This window comes from Lissotriton vulgaris, chromosome 6 (genome assembly GCF_964263255.1).
Source record: "Lissotriton vulgaris chromosome 6, aLisVul1.2, whole genome shotgun sequence".
NCBI lineage: Eukaryota > Metazoa > Chordata > Amphibia > Caudata > Salamandridae > Lissotriton > Lissotriton vulgaris.
Window position 1 is genome coordinate 1,856,333,587 of NC_141694.1, and position 14,683 is coordinate 1,856,348,269.

The following is a 14,683-nucleotide window of genomic DNA, read 5'->3' on the forward strand; positions in this document are numbered from 1 at the left end:
CGCATCCACATCGGTCGGACGGTTATTTCGCCTGACATCGTAATCAAGCCCTTAGGGGTTTAAAATATAGTTTTTTAATTATTATGTTTTTAGTATATATTTTAAATGTATATAATGTAATTCTTTTTGTTTAATTATTGTTCGTTTTTTACTATATTTGTATAATTTTTAGTAGGTATGAAATGTAATTACATTTTGTGTTTTTTAGTTCTTTATGGGGTTGTGGGTTTATAGGGGTATAGGGTGGGAAGTAATTTAATTATAATAAGTTAATGATTTTTTTTTAATTGTGTAATTAATTCATTTTAAATTTACATTTTAGGTGCAGGTTGTGGGGTTTATAGGGGTAAAGGGTGGGAAGTTAATTAATTGTAATGAATTAATATGTAGGGCCCCATTAGGATATCGGGCGGTGGCAATCCGCCCGACATCCTTCTCCGCCTTTCACCTATTTCCCCCCCGCCATATTACTATGGCGGGGGGGACCGCGGTGGATGGAAAAGGTTTCATATGGTGGCGGTGTCTGTTAGACACTGCCATCCATATTAGGGTGAAGGCGGGGACATGCTGTTCTGTGGCATGCGGGAATGACTTGTGGGACTCCGGGGGGTGGGGTGTGCACATGAGGGGTACCTATGGTACCCCCCTGCGCTTCACTGTACAACGTGACAGTGCCTGTCACGTTGTGCTTTGAAGTTCACAATGTGTATTTTTAGCATTGCGACGGGCGCCGCCGCAATGTTAGAAATGCGGGATGCGCCCGCCAGTGTGGCAGGCGCATCCTAATGGCCCCCACAGAACCACCACCCTTATGGCGGGCGGTCCCGTTTTACGTCGGGATGGCGGGCGGACAAAGTCCGCCCGCCATCCTAATGGGCCCCTAAGTTTTAAATTAATATTTGTGTAATTGATAATTATGTTAATTATAGTATTACATTTATTTTAGAAAGTAGATGTGAGTTGCGGATATTGTAGTTGTATGGGGTGGGAGGTAAAACAATATCTGAAAGAAACAGGTTAGTTTTAGATTCCTTACCTTAGAATATCCCCAGGGGTCAGACTGGATCTGGAAAATTTTGCGTAGCAGTACCCCTCCGTGTCGGTATGTGTCGTCTGCGGCTCCGCGTCCGTCGTGGGCGTCGTTGGCGCCAGGATGACGTTGTAGGAATACTTAGACTCCGCCCTCGCTCGCTGACGTCAGTTCTTCTTTTTTCCACGCCAGCATGCGCAGGTCCGGAGAAAGTGGTACCCTTTAGTCAATTTTTGACTAAACTCTTTGGATCTATTTGATCTGTTTTTCGAGTTGAACGACTCCGACGGTGCCGGTAGGGATGCCCCGGTTCAAACCCTGCGTCGACTGCAACCGACTGATCGCCGGTGTCTGCATTGCCTGGGGCCCGACCACGATGACAAGTCATGCCCCGACTGCCGGGCCTTGATGTCGAAGGCTAGGCGGGAGCGGTCCCGCAAGCACCTCGAGCTCCGGCAGTCGGCCAACGCCGTTCGAGGTCCCGGTCCGGAAGGAGGTCGAGGGGCCGGTCGCTGGGCCAAAGTCATCATTGCTCCGGGAGTCGACACCATTCCTCAGGCTCCAAATCCTCAGGGAAGAGGCACATGAAGTCGAAGAGGCGTCATCGCTCTTCTATCTCCCCCCGACGGTCGTGCGACGCGGCTGGGGGTTCGGGCGACACCGCCCATGCGGCTCTGCCGGAGCCGCAGGCGTCGCGGCCTGCTCCATACCCGCCGGTCCCTGGGCAGAACGCGACGCCCGAGGAGATTGAGGCCTTCCTCATGGCCATGAGGTCGCTCACTCCTCCGTCGGGTTCCGCGGCGCCTTCGGGCCAAGCGGCCCTGACAGGGTCCTCGAGCGGGCCGGGTGCTTCGGCCCCGGTGCCTTCGAGTGCTTCGGCCCCGGCGCCGTCGGCGACTTCGGTCCCGATGCCGCAGGGTCCCGCTGGATCCGGTTCCAGATCCAGGTCGTCGCCGGTCGACCTTACGACCTCGCCGGCGCCGGCCCCTCGGGTGTCGCCCTTTCAGGCCCACATGACGCCAGTGGGGGGCAGGGTTCACCATCACCACCTTCACTGGCGCAATATCACTTCGGACAGGTGGGTGCTCCCCTTCGAAGCAACCCCTCCAGGCATGCCACCACAGTACCACCGCATGTCGGGGGATCACTTGAATCTTCTGCAAGAGGAGGTTACGCGGTGCTTGTTACTCCCACTACTTTCTGGTTCCCAAGAAGGGCAAAGGGAGTCTACGCCCTATCTTGGACCTGCGGAACGTCAGCGGCTTCCTCCGGAAGGAGAAGTTCAAGATGCTGACTTTGGCTCAGGTCTTAGCTGCCCTGGACCCGGGAGACTGGATGGTAGCGTTGGACTTGCAGGACGCTTATTTTCACATCCCCATCCTGCCGGCCCACCGGCGTTACCTGCGGTTCATGGTAGGCCACGAGCATTTTCAGTTTACTGTGCTCCCCTTCAGCCTTACCAGTGCCCCACGGGTGTTCACGAAAGTGATGGCGGTGGTCGCAGCTCATCTGCGCAGATTAGGGGTTTCAGTCTTCCCCTACATCGACGACTGGTTATTGAAGGCGGGCTCGCCCCAGACAGTCATCAGCCACCTCCAGACTACGGCCGACCTCCTGCACCTGCTGGGGTTCTCCATCAATGTGCCAAAGTCACACCTGTGTCCCTCTCAGAAGTTCCTCTTCATCAGAGAGGTTCTAGACTCAGTGCAGTTTCGGGTTTATCCTCCTGAACAGCGGGTTCGGGATATTCAGGCTCTGATTACGATCTTTCAGCCGTTATCCCGAGTCTCGGTCATGTTGACGCTGTGGCTTCTGGGGCTGATGGCCTCCTGCATCCTTCTGGTGCATCACGCCAGGTAGTGGATGCGGGCTCTGCCGTTGGACCTGAAGTTTCAGTGGGCCCAGCATCAGGGCAACTTATCCGACCATGTCTTGATCTCGGAGGGCACTGCAAGACAGTTGCAGTGGTGGCTCACAAACCGCGATTGGGTCAGCGAAAGATCCCTCTTCCTACCCCAAGGGGAGCACGTAGTTGTGACGGACGCGTCCCTCCAGGGCTGGGGGGGCCACATGGGAGAGGCAGAGATCATAGGCCTCTGGTCTCCGGCGGAGTCCCGGCTCCACATCAACCTTCTGGAGCTGCGGGTGATCCGGCTTGCACAGAAGGCATTCCTCCCCTCCGTCCGGGGGAGTGTAGTGCAGGTGTTCACGGACAACACCACCGCCATATGGTACTGCAACAAACAGGGCGGGGTGGGGTCGTGGACCCTATGCCAGGAGGCTCTGCGCCTCTGGCAATGGCTGGAACATCAGGGCGTGACCCTGGTGGTTCAACACCTGGCAGGGCGGACGAACTCAGCCATCGGTGCATGATGGATCACGAATGGCGTCTGAACTCAGACGTGGTGCAAGGCCTCTTCAGCAGTGGGGAGAGCCTTGGTTTGATCTATTCGCCACAGAAGAAAACGCGCAATGTCATTAGTTCTGCGCGTTGTACGCCTTTCCGCCAATACCACTTCTGCCCAGAGTGCTGAAGAAGATCAGGCGCGACCGAGCCCAAGTCATCCTTGTGGCTCCGGACTGGGCACGAAGATACCGGTATCCCGAGCTACTCAGCATGTCTGTCGATCCCCCGATTCGTCTGCCTCTTCAGGAGGAACTTCTGTCGCAGCAGCAGGGGACGGTCCTCCACCCGAACCTGTCCAGTCTCCACTTACATGCGTGGAGATTGAGCGGCGGCAGTTGAGGTCATTTGACTTGCCTCCTGAAGTCTGTAGTGTGATTCTGGCAGCCAGGCGTCCATCCACAAAATCGGTATACGCCTGCAGGTGGAACAAATTTATGGCATGGTGCACAGCAAAGGCTGTGGATCCCCTTTCTGCCCCTCTTTCAGAGGTTCTCCTCTTTCTTCTTTCTCTTGCCCAGCAGGACTCTGCTCTGGGCACTCTAAAGGGCTACCTCTCTGCCATTTCCGCCTTCTTAAGGCTCCCTGATCAGCCCTCTTTGTTCAAGTCCCCAGTTGTAAATAGGTTTTTGAAGGGCATCACTCATATGTTTCCTCCTGTTCCTTTCGTGATGCCTTAGTGGGACTTGAACATTGTTCTGACTTATCTGATGTGCTCTCCTTTTGAGCCACTTCATAACTGTCCTCTTCGACTCCTTACTCTCAAGACTGCATTCCTGGTTGCCATCACCTCTTCCAGGAGAGTGAGTGAGCTCCAGGCTCTTTCCTCTAAACCTCCTTTCCTTGCTGTCCATCAAGACAAAGTTGTGTTGCGGACGCGACCCTCTTTCCTGCCCAAGGTAGTCACAGCCTTCCACATCGGGCAGTCCATCACCTTGCCCACCTTCTTTCCACCTCCGCATCCCTCGAAAGAGGATGAGAGGCTCCAACGTCTGGACCCAAAACGTGCACTCTCATACTATCTGGATCACACACGCCAGTTCCGGGAGGATGACCAACTTTTTGTTGGGTACGTGGGCGCTAAGAAAGGTCGGACGGTGCACAAAAGAACCATCTCATGTTGGGTCGTCTTGTGCATCAAGGTGTGCTATTCTTTGGATAAAAAGGAGCCTCCTGTTGGACTGAGGGCCGATTCCACTCGGGCGACGGCGGCTACTACTGCCCTGGGTCGGGGAGTCCCCTTGCATGACATCTGTCAGGCAGCTACGTGGGCCTCGCTGCACACGTTCGCAAGACACTACTGCCTGGACAGCCAAGTCGAGAGAGATGACTTCTTTGGCAGTTCCGTTCTCCAGGACTTTCTGGTGTGATCATTGGTTCGCAGACCCACCACCGGGGTTGGTATTGCTGGGGTATCTATTTTAAGGTAAGGAATCTAATACTAACCTGTTTCTTTCAGATGCACAAGTTACTTACCTTCGGTAACAATATATCTGTAAGAAACAGTAGTTAGTATTAGATTCCTTAAGCCCCACCCAAATCCTCGCGTTCTGCGAAGCGATACCTAGGGTTAAGGTCATCCCCTTTCAGGGCCCTAGTTTCATGGCACCAGTGTTGGTTTTTATCATGGCTGTGCGTTTCTGGTGCGGAAAAGCTATGTATAAGAACTGACGTCAGCGCGCGAGGGCGGCCATCCCAATTCTGCTGATTCTGATCCCGGTTGGGGCGGCCGCTCCAGGATCCTCCTCTGCCTCTCCCTCTCGGTGGTCTCCATTGGGTGTCTCCTAAAACAGGCGATTGTGGTCCACTCATATGTTGGTGGGGTGGTTGGTACCATTGGTCTTGTTGTTGATAACCTCCTCCTGGTGTGGTCTGTTCGTTCTCACTTTCTCCACTGTATGAGGAATCGGAGAAGTTGGTAAATCTTCGTGTTCCTCTGTAGCCACCTCGCCCTCTGTTGGAAAAACGGCCCTGGTTGTCTTGCCTGTAGTAATCTGGCTGTAAGTAGGGGTATGTCTTCTTTCTATCGTAATACTGCATGTCTCTAGCTAATTTGTCCAATTTTTTCGTTTGTGTTTCCACATCAAAGTCTTTTAGAGTTTTTTTTCAGTTTTTCCAAGGTGTCCTTGGCATCTGCAAAGGCCGAATGACTCGCAATTTCAGCCTTGAGTTCATCAATTTCCTTTGTGAGCTGTTCAACCTGATCTTTCGCTGTCTCCACTCCCAGCACCATCCAGTGCCGGGAGCAGTTGTTTGCCACAAAACTGAAACGCTCTTTAAATTTAGGATTGTCGACAAAGATGGCCGGTTCGTTGCGGACTTGGAGTCCAGTGGGGATGATGTTCGATGCCAAGTACCCTGTTAGCAAGTGTCCATGTAGTTTGGTTCTTACCAATTTTTTTACTCTAGGCGTTCAAGTTTATTTATTTTCTCATTTAGGGAATAATCTACACTGTGGTACGAGAGGAGACCACAGGCACACAGGTAACCTCCGATACGAACATTGCTGATGCGACCAATGCTGAAGCCGTTACTTCTCATCTATGTGTGATTAGTCTTCTAAACGAGGTAATCCAACTTTCACCTACAACGGTAGACAACTTTTTGTCTACAGGATTAGAAGATTTCATGTTTTCTCTGTCCCCATACACTGACTTTTGATCTAGCACACAGTGTACTGAGAAACTCTGAATTTGAACTTCATTTTTCAAAACAAGGACTAACTTTGGAGCTTTTTTTCTATGATTAATTTATTTTTCCAAATTTGTTTTTTTATGTTGGGCAAAAATAATCTGCTTACAGTAGAACTATTCATAGAGAACAGAATTCTTTGAAAAACTTCCAGAGACAATATGTCACCTTGTTAATAACAATTGTTTGATTTAACTTGACATTAAATGGTTTCGACCCTTTTTTCTGTATTTACAAGCCATTTCATAATAATGTATACACTCATGTTCATTCATTTAGCATTCAAATGTAAATATATGCTTAGAATGAAACATAACTTTAATACATATAGCACCATTGTATTTTATGCATAGCAACACTTTTAGATGCATTTTTTTAGAAAATGTTTTTTAGACATGTTTTAGTAAATCATGCGAAACTCTTTTTTAGATATGTTTAACATGGTTAGGATTTAGTAATGTCGTTCATAAGAAAGTGGAGTGGGTGTTGTTTGTCGATTTAGATACCGTATATAGGTTTTCCGATTTATGTCCTTATAGAGGCACAATTTGATTTGTCCATATTTAGGCATAGAAATCCTACCCTTATTTAGGCATTTTCCATGCTAACCAAATACAGGCATGGCCACTACATCTGTCCAGCCACGTCACAACGAGTTCTTGGAAAGCCAGACTCTTAAACCTTTAGGACTTCCCCTTGCTTGGATTATTGATTTCTCTAAGAACTCATTTATTATGCATGAACATATATTCCTTAGTGGTTCATTCATGATGTTCATCTGCCCGACTTTAACCTCAATACTGGTATTCCTAAACACCTTCAAGGTATAAATATACCTTCACTTGCCATGGCAAACCATAGTACGGTCCAGCTGTATACTTGCACGGCTCAGCTACGCGGCTCACCACGGCAAGTTCGGAAGGAGATCGAGTCCCCGACTGACGCACTGACCAGACGCTGTCATCCTCCTCGCAGAGAATCCAGCTCCAATGTTTCTGACTCCCCGTGCAGGGTGTTAGAGATCAAGACCCGGAAAGAGATTCCAAACTCTTTCATTCTAAGGTATGGAGCGGACTAGAACCTAGAGGGACTTTTGGCAAAACTTGGCAACACCAATCAAAACTATAGCTAAACTAGACTATAGAAAAACAGGACCTACTTCTTACCTCGTACTACACTTAGGTTAGGTACACTAGGGTAGAACTAGCTAAAAGCACCAGATGAGTATTCACATTTTAGCCTGAGTTATTTATGTAGGTATTTTTATGAATATAGCAACAAACCATGCTATTGTAGTATTATTTTATCTTACTGCTAACGCTGTACATATTATGCTTCGCATTCTGTCTTACGATTGTAGCAGTTCATATCTCTTGCACGAGAAATAAAACTGTTCAATAAACCCTTTTTATTGAAATGCCCGTCTATCTTTTTCTGTGTAACTCTGTAGAAACGAAGCATGCACGATTGACCGAATGAAACTGTTATCTATTGTTTCCACAATTGTGAGACTGTTCCGATTCTAAGGGAAACAAAGTCGTCTTGTTTATGCGGTGGTCAGAAACGAATCCCTTCTTGTTCATTCGAGAAGTTTCTAGTGATCTCTGAGTTAGCTGGCACACACAAGTAATTAAGTTTAATGTACTCGATAGAGACATACTGACCTCAGTCCTATGTCAAAACTCTAGTTTATATTATTCCAATGTGCAGAGCCTATCGGGGATATAGGAACTACATTGCAACTTATTGGGTGTTCCTCGTGACTTGTCCAACATGGTGGTACATGAAGAACTGGGGGTGCCTTATTTAAGCAACATCTTGGCACTCCGTCCCCTAACATTCTGGGTAAATATTTGGTTGGGGCAGGGGTTAACGCTGAGCCTGACGATTTTAAAAGAGTGTATGACCCTTGACCATGCGCTCAGTATACCATGGCTCAGATACATCAAGAGTAGTTTTGAAAAGCTGGGAAGAGTTGAACTGTACACCAGCCCTGAACTAATAACCAAAAAAGATGTGGGGATAATAAGGGAGTCCTTTAGCAGTCTAAGGAAACTGGAGAGGGAGAAGCTGGAACTTTCGAAACCTAGTGTTTGTAAATTTCTAATGGTAAAGACAACATCACTAGCTGAGCCTTATCTTCTGGGGTTTTTAACTATTTATGAACATTTTTTACTGACCAGGTTTCACCTGAATCTCTTTCACCTCCTGCTTGCCATACCTAGGGGGAGCAGTGGAGGTCAGTTGCTAGCACCCTATGGCTACAATGGTGAGTCTCCACAAAATCTGCTACACTTTGTATTGCTTTGTAAATTTTATGAGGTTCCCCAGATGTTTTTTATTGTTCCGATTTTAAAGAGGATGGATTTTGAGTAGCCTCACCCAGCTCTCTCGTATCTACAACTGCTGCAGGATGAATATATCTTCTTTGTCTTTGGGTATCTGAAATCTGTGGTGAAGTCTAGGGCTTGTCTTGACTAAATGCTAACAAGGGTCTTGGTTTAAGATCATATTTAAGATATATATACCTCAGTAAAAGCACTGGGACAGGTTAATTTTTCTGGTGTGCTTTTAAATCAAGGGTAAGATTATATGTACTTGAATTGTGCACCTTATGTTACAGATTACCATGGATTGTTGTGGAATGTATTATAACTGATAAATTGTGTCGCTATTTTATGGAATTTTGATGTATTTATAACTTTTATAGTTTTATATTTCTGAAACTGAATAATGTTGAACTGAACTGATATTTTTTCAAAGCATGCCATAATAGTTTTGTTCATAATAACCTATAGCAAGCAACTGTTTGAATAGTTTTACATTGGCTAGTGTGTGTTTTCGGTGAACATACAGCAATTTGTATCTTACCCACTGTGTTCTTTTTTGTTTCAAGATCCCTCCAAAGCCTGAATTGAGCCTACTTCTGGCACTAGGATTGTGGTCCTTCGTCTCCTCCACTGCAGAAAAAGAGTCAGTGTTCTTACTTTGCAGCAATGCTGTACTTGGGATTTTGAGGCTGACTCTATTTTACTCACCACTTGCACTGTTTCATAGCTTGGAACGCAGAAGGAATAATGTTTTATTTAATATCAAATATTATCCATTGGCTTGTTGAATAAAATATGTATTTCACACCATCAACAATAATTGGTCCCTTTCATTCAAATATTCACTTTTAATGATATAGTATCAAATTCTATACTATCATTAATCAAAATATGTGTTCTGTAAAATCAAGAGAAGTTTCCTTTTCTAGTGTTTTGTTTCATTTTGATTATTTTACCTATTGTAGAAGCCGAGCCTTAGGTGTGCACCCTGTAAAATAAAAGATTGAAAATACTAATGTATCATAAATAAAGCACTTAAAAGATTACAGTTAATATTGTTTGTACCTTGAAATGAATGAAATAGGATTCCCCGGTACCTAACAAAAAGCAATGTAATAATAGACATAGACCATAGAGGCCCTAGGCCTTTCAGTTTAGTAACATATCCCAGTCTCTCAATTAATCAAATATCTTTAATGCTGCATTGAATAAATTGAAAGACTTCCCCGGGGAAGGAATTCACAATAAACATAACCAATACCTCCTGGCCCTACAAGCATTTGAGGGGCTGGCTGATGGAAAAAAGGGGAGTTCCCAATCTTTAGGAGGACCCAAAGGGTTCCAACAGTAAATGAAAAATGCCCACAGAACAGCTCAGAAATCTCAAATTATTAAGTCATTTGTTTATTATCATAGAAAAATATATAACACATTTTAATTAATTCAGTAAAACGTACATTGTTTCATAAATAAATGGTATATCGTCAGCCCAAGGGACACAACAAATACTAAAAATTGGCACAGAGAGGGAAGAAAAAAAAGGGAGTGAGAAACGGAGAAGGACGAGAGAGATAGAAGGAAAGGAATGTAGAGAGTGAGATAGAGTGAGGAGAGGGAAGTGAGAGAGAGAGAGAGAGACACTGCCACCCCTGCGCATCCATGAGCAAATAATTCCCTGGTGCCACCGGAGTGTGCAGCAGTGGGCACTCAGCGTGCCTGTCTAAACTCCGCGGATCTCAGAAATGTCACAGAGTCATGAATGGGAGAGACCACATCATCTTCTCCACGGCCCGGCAGATCTCACACATGTTGCAGGAGTCCTGAGTCATCAATGGCGGAGACCACATCAGCTTCTTCGCGGCCCAGCAGATCTCACACATGTCACTGAGTCCTGAGTCATCAATGGCGGAGACCACATCAGGTTCTCCGTGACCCGGCAGATCTCACACATGTCGCGGAGTCCTGAGTCATCAATGGCGGAGACCAAGTCAGCTTTTGGTGCCGCTAAGCCTGTGGAACTCAAGTCCTTGCCACGTGGTGGTAGGCCCCTGGTGGTCACATGAGCTTCGTGTGGCACTAACCCTGTGCATCTGAAGTCTGCACCAAGGGGATGGTAGGCCCCTGACGGCCATACAGCTCAGGGTGCGACTAACCTTCTGCACAACTTTTCAAAGACTCTTTATGGTTGAGACCCGTGGAGCGTCTGCCATCAAGTCAGCACCGGCAATAAAGGATGTGACATTGTCGATCTATTATATTTTCGTGGTCACATGGCCTGTGATGCATGTGCCGGATGGGCGTGGTGTGTGTGTGCAAACCTGCCCTCAGGGAGTGGCCGTGAGGTGTTGAGAACTAGACCACTGACCTGCACACCAACAGCAAGTACGCCTGAGACAGGTAGCTATGTGGGGCCAATGTTGGAATGTAATCTGAGATGCGTGGCGTACGACAGAACAGGGCAGGGATAGCTACAATGATGCGGATGGCTCTTAGTACTGCGCCTGTGAGTCAAGCGGAAGGACCGCAGCTGTCCCTGTGCGAGCCTGGGTGCGAACTGTTCATAACTCACACTACATAAGTATTGAAGAATCATTTTGTGATTCAGTCCATCAGCTGGCATCTGTCTGAGGCATTTGTGAAAACATATTGGAGTTCTTTCTGTGAGAGATACCCCTTTGACACTGCCTCTCCCCACATCAGCAGGTAACGCACCCTCTTCCCACATTACCAACATACCCCCAACAACCTTCTTGGGCCCGGAACTGTCCCTGTGCGTTTGGACAAAGAAGAATCTTAGTCATGTATAGATTTACATATTAAAAAAATATTTAAAGAAAAGAACAACAAATAAGACTGAAGGGAGTCTGGTGTGTGGTCGCTGCCACTAAGTTGGAGTCACTGCCATTCAGAACTCAGGACACAGTTACACATGTGGGATTGGCTTATGTTAAATAGGGTTAGTGGCACCAGAAGCATTGAGAGCTACGCCACAGGCTGTAGGATTCGAAGCCTGTGGCGTAGTAGCACAAAAGCCAATTAATCAGTGCAAAGAGGCTGGAATGAATTACAGCCAGGAGCAGTTTAGCCCATCGGCCACAGGCTTCGAATCCTACAGCCTGCTAGGGTGAGTAACCCGACACAACTTCTCACGCACAGATGTAAATTACTGCACCAATTAGTCTCTCTTACACACGCCTTATCATTATTTGTTTCAGACTGCGTACAGATAATCCACAAATCCTTGTCTTGAGGAAGACCGCCGTGACCACCAACAGGGGCACCATAGGGTTGAAATATCGACGCACCTTTTAGGTCCAGATTGACCAGGTTTCTGTACTTGAGAAGAAACTTCTTGATTCGAATCAAGATCTGGCCTTTCCCAAAGAAACAACTGTATATAGCACCTTGTTGACACTGTACATATTGTTCACTTTCTCACTATGCACAATTGTCACCCATAAACACTGCAATAATTTTGTGTACATAATTATGTTTCACGGTCCTTTTTGCAATAATTGTATTGCTTATAGCGAAATGAAGTATTTCTGATAAATACTTGAAGCGCAGAACTGATTCATTGAGTACTATTGTGGTTATTTTGTGTGTTAGGAGAGCATACCGTGTCCAAAAATCATTTACTCTACCTAGAATCAATGTCAACTCTACCCGACAGAACCATTTTTCCTTAATCGTCTAATTACCCAGGTTCTGGGGGACACAGGGTCACCCCGTTTTTTGAACTATTATTAGTGCAGGTGCTGACCTGCGTGGGTTTTTTACCTTCATTTGTGTGTATGTATGTATTGTATAAAAAACTTGACTTAACATTAAATTGTGTTCTGTAACTGAACAACTTTGAACATACCATCCACATTGTATCACTAGAGTATGTCAGACAGAGAAACTCTCTTGTATATTGATGATTACATTGTAAAGCTGATACAAGACCAAGTCACATTGAATTTTCTGTTGGGGCCCGACAAATCATCAGTAGATACAACACTTAACGAGAAATTGCTGAAAATAGAAAGATTAGAAAAAAAGCTGATCAGGTCAAGGCTCCATGGACACGTATTAACCAAATACCTGTCTGCAAACATCATTCCAAAAGGCTTGCAAGTAAAGAACGAGCCTGCCCTATTTATTGATGTTCCCAAATTCCGGAAGGGCTTGCTTCAGTTTTGTGGCAAATACGTGCTCTAGGCACTGGATGGTACTAGGGGTAGAAACTGCTATAGAATATGTCAAAAAACTAACCCAAGAAATAGCAGACCTGAAGAAAGAGATCCTGGAAGATAGTGCCTTAACTAACGCAAAGGAGGCCTTGGAGAGGGCATAAAAAACCCTAGCTGAGTTTAACACAGTCAATCTAAGCAGGAAACTAGACAAACTTGTTAAAGACATTCGCAATTACAATAAGAAATACACCTACCCTTATCTGGCAAACGAATATTACCAGCAGGACCAACAAGGTTTCTTTAACAAGCAGCGGCTCAGACTTGGACCCAGAAAGGCCTTCAACTAGTGGACAAAGCAACCAGCCACTGCAACAGCAACATTTTTTAGACCAAGGCTATCGCAACCAGCAGGGAGGTGGAACGGAACAAAGGTGGAACCGCCAAAGAGGATGGAACCAGAGAAGAAGATCCCAGAGAGGCAACCCATGTGTGAGGTTCTTCCCGTCGGAGGGACACAGAGAGATTTCCACATGAAGGCAAACCTATTGATGGTAACGGAGAAGGAAATACCGGGCATCCAAACAGAGCAACACTCCCACACAGCAGAAGAGGAGAGTGGGTCTAATAATGTGACAGAGGTTACCTTGCCTATCCAACGGCAACAAGGATTGGCGGACCCAATCATCAAACTTTCAGACCATGAGATGTCAACACCACAAAGGGAGATATTGAGCAAGGGACTCTCTTTTATCCCCACCACAAGACCAGACTCTTTCTCTATTAAACTTTAATATTTTGGTCATTAAAAAAAGGTAAAATAAAATAATATACTTACCTATACTTACGTTGTAATAGCATGCGTTGTAATAGTATCTGCGATGTAATGTCATGCGTTGTAAAGGTATGAGTTGTAAAGGATCCTGCGTTGTAATGGTATGCGTGGTAACAGTATGCGTGGTAAAAATCACGTTGTAACAGTTACATACCGAACACCACAGATTACATCGAAGAAATTAAGTAACAACTCAGCATACAGGAAAGTTACTCCATTACACCGAGAGATCCAACAGCTGAAATTAGAACCCTCATTGAAACTCTAACGGGGGAGGGCGTTCGTGACGGCTTCCTGAGTCCACAAGAGAGAGAATTCCTGAATAACAAGGAACCCAGAACACCTACAATTTATACCTTACCAAAGGTACATAAACGTCTGAAAAAGCCACTGGGCAGACCCATCATATCTGGGTGTGGTTCGATATTGGAGCCCATCAACCAATTCATTGATCCCTTTCTACAGCCTTTTGTCCAGGAAACAAAATCATATGTGCATGATGACTCTATGCACATTAAATAATTACTAGAAGACCAGCCCTTCAACACCACAACACAGCTTCTTGTCACACTGGATGTATCATCACTGTATACTTCAATACCCTAGACCATGGCGATAGATGTGGTCAGAAACACACTGGAGAAGCATCCTGCACCACACTGGATACCGACAAACTTCATAATCAACCTGCTAGAGATCGCAATCAGAAAAAATTATTTTGTGTTTCAAAACCAATTTTACTTCCTATGCAGAGGAGTTGCAATGGGGGCTACCTATGCACCGAGCTTGGCCAATATCTATATGGATAGCTACGAGGAAGACCATCTATACTCACATGATAATCCATTCATCGACTGTATAACAGTTTGGAAAAGATACATCGATGATGTGGTCATGATTTGGTCAGGCACAGAGGTCTACCTACAGGAATTTCTGGAATGGTTGAATAGCAGAAACAAAGACGTACAGTTTACAATCAACTACAACTATCAAACCATTGATTTCCTTGACATAACCTTCAAGGTAGAGAATGGTCTTATATACTGTGACCTATACAGAAAACCGGCGGAAAGGAATACCTTTTTGAAATATGAATCGCACCACCCTCGGAACCTACGTGACAATTTGCCATTTGGACAATACCACAGAATGAGAAGAAATTGCATGAAGAGGGAAGATTTCTTCAGAGAGACAGAAATTCTAACAAAGCGACTACTG